Consider the following 6456-nt stretch of genomic DNA (forward strand, 5'->3'; position numbering starts at 1 on the left):
GGATAATAGATATATTTGTTATCTTATTTGTAAAGATAGTTTCATAGGTGTATACATATATTCATCAAATTGTATATGTTAAGTATGTACAGTATATGGCATGTCAATTATACTGCAATAAAGCCATTAAGAAAAACTGACACTTGATTTACTTATTGGAAAACTTAAAATATATAAACATATATAAGTATACATTTGTTACATATAAGTATATTTATTTTAACATATGTATTTGTTATATATATAAATATGTATTTTTCAATATATATATTTGTTTACTAACAAATTACCACCAATTTAGAGGCTCAAAACCACAAAATCTTATTTTCTTACAGTACTGGAGGGCAGAAGTCTGAAATAAGCCTTACTGGGCTGCAATCAAGAGCTGGCAGGGCTGTGTTCCTCCTGGGGCTCAGGGGAGATCTATTTCCCAATTTTTCCAGCATTTAGAAGCTTCCTGCATTGTTTGTCCTGGCACCTTCTTCCAAAGCCAGCAGCACTGCATCTTGAAGTTGCTCTCTGACTCCAACCTCCTCTCCCGCCTCCCTTTCCCACTCTGAATAGGGCCCTGTGATTGCACTGGGCCCGCCTGGGTCATCCAGGACAATGCATTCATGTTAAGGTCAGCTGATTAGCAACCAGGATCCCATCTACAACCTTAATCCTTCTTGAACAGAATGATATTCACAGCTTCCCGGGTCATGGACATCTTTTGGGGACCATTATTCTGCCTATCACAGCATATTTGGAATAATTTGGGTGTGTGAATCTACTTCCAATGTAAATTTCATGAAATCCAAATACAGNTGCAGGGAAAGGGGATCAGCCTTGTGGTTAGGCTTGCTCCCCCCATTTGACTAAACCCAAAAATGGGGAACCCAGGATGCAGTGCAACCCTCAGGAGCTGGGGAAGATGCTCAGAATCAAGAAAGCCTCCTAGGTCAGATTCTCTACATACTAGTTATCTATTGCTACATTATAAATTACCCCCAAACTTAGTTTAAAACAACAATAAACATTTATTCTCTCATAGGGTTTCTATAGGTCAGGAATTTTGGAGTGGCTTAGCTGAGTGATTCTAGGGTGGGGTCTTTTATGAAGTGATAGTCCAGATGTTGGGTGGAGTTACAGACATCTGAACGCTTCAATGAGGCCAGAGGATATGTTGCCAAGATGGCTCCCACAATGGAAGATACAAGAGAAGACTCAAATCAAACTTCTAGGGATGAAAAGTCCAATATGTGAATGAAAATACAGTGGCTGGGATTAATTGCAGATTTGATATTTCGAATAAAAAGATTACAGAACTTGAAGACATAGCAATATAAACTATTCAAAATAAAACACACAGAGAAAATAGAATAAAAAATGAAAAAAGCATCAGTGAGATGAGAGAGAACTTTGAGCAGTCCAATATATGTGTAATTGGATTTCCTGTAAAGGGAGAGGGAATTGAAAAATATTGAAGAAATAATGGCTGAAACTGTTCCCAATTTATGAACAGTATAAACCCACAGATCCAAGCAGTCCAATGAGCCCCAAGCTCAAGAAACATGAAGAAAAGTACATGAAAGCATATCATAACCAAATGACTCAAAGTCAATTATGAAAACAGACTCTTAAAAGCAGTCAGAGGAAAATGATATACTATGTACAGAGGAGAAAGGTAAAAATGACAGCAGATTTCTTATCAGAAACAATGCAAGTGAGAAGTTAATGCAGCAACATCTTTAAAGTATTGAAAGTAAAATCTGTCAACCTAGTATTCTAAATCCTGTGAAAATATTCCTCAAGAATGAAAGCTAAGTAAAGATCTTTTAAGATATACAAAAGTTGAAATAATGCATTATCACCAGATGCACATGACAAGAACTGCTAAAGACAATCAGGCAGAAGGAAAATAATATTAGGTGGAAATAAGGATCTATGTAAAGGAATGAAGATTAGATTACTGGAATGGTAACTACATGAATAGTTAAAAAAATTTTTTTTCTTATAATTTAAGTCTGTTTAAAATATAATTGACTGTTTAAGTAAAAAGAATAGTAGTATAGTGTGAGGCTAATAACATTTGTAAAAGCAACATATGTATCAATAATAGCATAAAGGATGGGAGGGAATAAATGTAAGTATACTGTTATAAGTTTCTTGTACTATACATAAGATGATATAATGCCATTTGAAGGCAGACTATGAAAAGTTAAAGTTGTATGCTAAAACCCTAAAGCAACCACTAAAAAATAAAATGCTAAAGTTAAGCCAGCAAATGANTCCCACAGGTCTCTTAAACTATTTTCATTGTTTTTTCTTTTTGTTGCTCCAACTGGGTGATTTCTGATACTTTGTCTTCTAAATCACTGATCCAATCCTCTGCTTCGTCTAATCTACTAGTGATTCCTTCAAGTGTGTTCTTCATTTCAGTTATTCTATTCTTTAGTTCTACCTGGTTGTTTTTTATGATTTCTCTATTCTTCCTTATGTCCTCACTAAGTTCTGTAAACACTCTTATCATCAGTGTTATAAATTCTGTCTCTGAAAGGTTGGGTACCTCTGTTTCATTTAGTTCCATTTCTAGAGGTTTCTTCTAATCTTTTATGTGGGACATGTTTCTTTGTTTCTTCATTCTGGCTGTCGTTCTGTGATTGCTTTGATGTATTAGATAGATCACCCAGAAAAGAAAAAGAAAAAAAAAGTGGGGGGTTGCCCACTTTAATCTGCAGACCACTTGCTCAGCAGTAGAGAGACTCTGAGCAACTCAGCACCAGCTGTTAGGGGGAAGGGCTCAACGCGTCATGCTCCAGCCTCCCTCTCAGGCTTGCAGTGAGCTTCCTGCAATTAGCTGCTGTGTGCTCTGGAACCATGCTCACCAGCATAAATCCTCACAGGTTTTTGCTGGTTGTCTGCTGCTGCAAAAAATCCTCCATGGCCTGCGGAGGTGGGAGCCAGGAACCAGGGGCTCAGGGTGCCACTGGCAACACAGCTCTAGGTAAGCAAGGTAAGCCCCCAAGGCACCACAGGATGTGGTCAGTGGCTCCCGCCAAGTCAGGGCAGCATGGACTCCTGCACCAGCAACCAGCCTGTACAAACTTGCCAGGAATGCCCTGGTTGGATCACACAGGTGCACAGCTCACAGCCCAACACTCCAAGGAAAACTCCCAGTCTCAGCCTGTCCCAATCAGCCACTCACAGATCAGGCCGAGCAGCCTGACAGCCAATCATCAGCTGGCAACTCTGCACGCACAGTGCGGAGAGCAGGGACCCAAGGCAGCTTGCACACTCCCACATCTCAATGAACAGCCTGTTGATGCCAGAGCGCACCTACCAGGTGTTTCCCTGGCTATGCAGAACAAGCAGTGCAGAGGGTGAGGATCCAAGGCCACATGTACGTGCACGCACACACGCACTCCTGCACCAATTCCACCAGACCAATGCGATCCCGGACCTGACCCTATGTGGGAGGGCCCAACCGTGAAAAAAATGGCGCCCTCTTGTACATTACTCATGTGCAAGCTCCACACCAGGGGGACAATGGTCCCAAAACCTCCTGCACCAAAGGTGCTCAGTTCAGTCCTTTCCTGCAGGCTCCTGGGCCCTGCTCACACAGCTACTCCCTCTACAAGGGACCGGGTAAGTGCTCACCAGTGAGCGAGTCTGTGTGTCAGCTCCACTGGTTCTCTAGCCACCCTCAGCCTCACTGAGTTGAGCAAAGAGAGTCCTCACTAATTTCTACTGCCAGATATCGTGCAACTCCTCTTACCGGCAAAGTAACTCTGTACTGGTGAGCTCAGTGTGGGGCTGGAGGGTCTCTTCCTCAACCAGAGAAGCCTCTGGTGNTGTTGATGGTAACCACTTTGAGCACCTCTTGTAGTTGCAGAAGTCAAATGTGACTTGTACTCATCTTTTGTTATCAGTATATACATACAGAGGGTGCCAAAAAATGTATATACATTTTAAGAAAGGAAAAAACTGTATTAAAATTGTAATGCAGTGAACGACGGTAGCATTTATTTGACTAATGCCATCTTTTGAGTGAATGTCATACTCCACACTGCTACATAATTCAATTTGACTTCGAAAAGTAATACATAGATAACATCTCTTAAAATGTGTATAAATTTTTTTGGTATCCCCGGTATATGGATAACTAACTTCTGACGAAAGTACAAAGGCAATTCAGTGGAGGAAAGGTAGTGTTTTCAGCAAATGATGGTGGAACAATTCCATATTCATGTGCAAAAAAAATGAACTTTGACCCATGCCTGACATTATATACAAAGCTATATTCAAAATGAATCATATACCTAAATGTAAAATCTAACACTGTAAAACTTCTGTAGAAAACTTTTATGACTTTGGATTAGGCAAAGATTTCTTAGATACAACATTAGAAGCACAATTCACAGAAGAACTAATTGATAATTTGACTTATTTAAGTAAAACCTCCTGCTCTTCCAAAGATATGAATAAGAGAATGAAAATATGAGTTACATACTGAAAGAAAATATTTGAAAATCACACTTCTGATACAGGACTTATACCCAAAATATATAAAGCACTCTTAAAATTTAATAATAAGGAAATAAACCAATTTTTTTTTAAAAAGCAAAAGATTTGAACAGATACTTTAAATGATATAGTAATGGTTAGTAAGCTCACAAAAAGATTCTCCATATCATTAGGGAAATGCAAATTAAAACCACAATGTGATACCACTACATATCTATTAGAGTGGGTAAAATTTAAATGACTGACCATACCAAGTGCTGGTGTGAGCGTCGAGGACCTAGAACTCTCATATATTGCTGGTGGGAGTGTAAAATGGTACTACCATTTTGGAAAAGAGTTCAGCAGTTCCTTAAAAAATTAAATGTACACCTAGGATATGATCCAGCCATTCCCCTCCTAGTTATTCACCCAAGAGAAATGAAAGCCTATGTCCATACATAGATTTGTACACGAATGCTCACAGCAGCTTTATTTTTAATATCCAAAAAGCTGGATACAACCCAAATGGCCATCAACAGGTGAATGGATACACAAACTGCAGTACAGATACATAATGGAGTACAACTCAGCATTAAAATGAATAAAAATACATGCTACAAATATGGATGGGTCTCTAAATAATTATACTGAGCAAAAGAAGTCAGAATATGTACTGTCCTATTCCATTTATATAAANTTTTTAATTAATGAAAAAAAGGCAGAAAAAGAGGTGATAAAAGAAAATAGGACAAAGAGGGAACAAATAGCAAAATGATAATATACTCGTATTTAAACTTAACCATGTCAACAATCACACTAAATGAAAATGATCTAATTACCCCTAATTAAAAGGCAAAGATTGCCACACTGGACAAAAAAACTAAAGCTGGACTGGCTACATTAATATCAAACAAAAGAGGTTTTAGGCCAAACAATATTATTAGCGATAAAGAAGACCATTTCATAACAATAAAAGGGTCAATTCATTAAAACATCATGCTCTTAAAAGTTTATGCACCTAATAACAGAGCTCCAAAATACATAAAGCAAAGCTGATAGAACTTCAAGGAGAAATAAAAAAATAAACAGTTATAGTAAACAAATTTCTATGTCTAGAAATTTGTCAAGTAGACAAAAAAAATCAGTAAGGATATAAATGACCTAACATAACACTGTCAACCAATTTTACTTAATTGCTTCCTCCCACAACAGCAGAATGCATGTTTTTTTCAATGGACATGAAACTTTTACTAAGATGAGCATAAACAAGTCTCAATAAATGGAAGAAAATTCAAATACATCATATGTTCTACAACCACAATAGAATTAAGTTAAAAATCAATAACAGACAAATTTCTGAGAAATTCTCCAATATTTGGGAGCCAATTAACACACTGCTAAATAATTCATAGGTCAAAGAAAAATTAAAATGTACTTTGAACTGGTTAGAAATTAAAACACAACATATACAAATTTGTGAAATGCCTTTAAAGGAATACTTAAGGGGTACATTATAGCATGAAATGCATACACTAGAAAACAAGACAAGCCTCAACCCAGTGACCCGAGTTTTCACTTTAAGAAACTACACAAAGAAAAGCAAATGAAACCCAATGTAAAAGAAAGAAAAAAATAAAGATTAGAGTAGCTATAAATAAAATGAAAAATAGAAAAATAGTAGAAAAAAATTAATGAAACCAAAAGCTGGTTCTTTGAGAAGATCAACAAAATTGATAAGGTTTTAGCCAGACTAATTAGGAAAAAAAGAGAGAAGATAAATGATCAGTATCAGGAATGAGAGGTGACATCGCTACAGATTGTTCAGATAATAAAAGGACAATAAGGTAATGTTAAGCACAACATTATGCTAATAAATTTGGCAACTTAGATGAAATGGACAAAAAGACACAAACTACCAAAGCTCACTCAAGAAGAAAGAGCTAAATAGCCCTATATCTGGTAAAGAAAAAT

The sequence above is a fragment of the Hipposideros armiger genome, unplaced genomic scaffold (assembly GCF_001890085.2).
Source record: "Hipposideros armiger isolate ML-2016 unplaced genomic scaffold, ASM189008v1 scaffold_319, whole genome shotgun sequence".
Taxonomy (NCBI): Eukaryota; Metazoa; Chordata; class Mammalia; order Chiroptera; family Hipposideridae; genus Hipposideros; species Hipposideros armiger.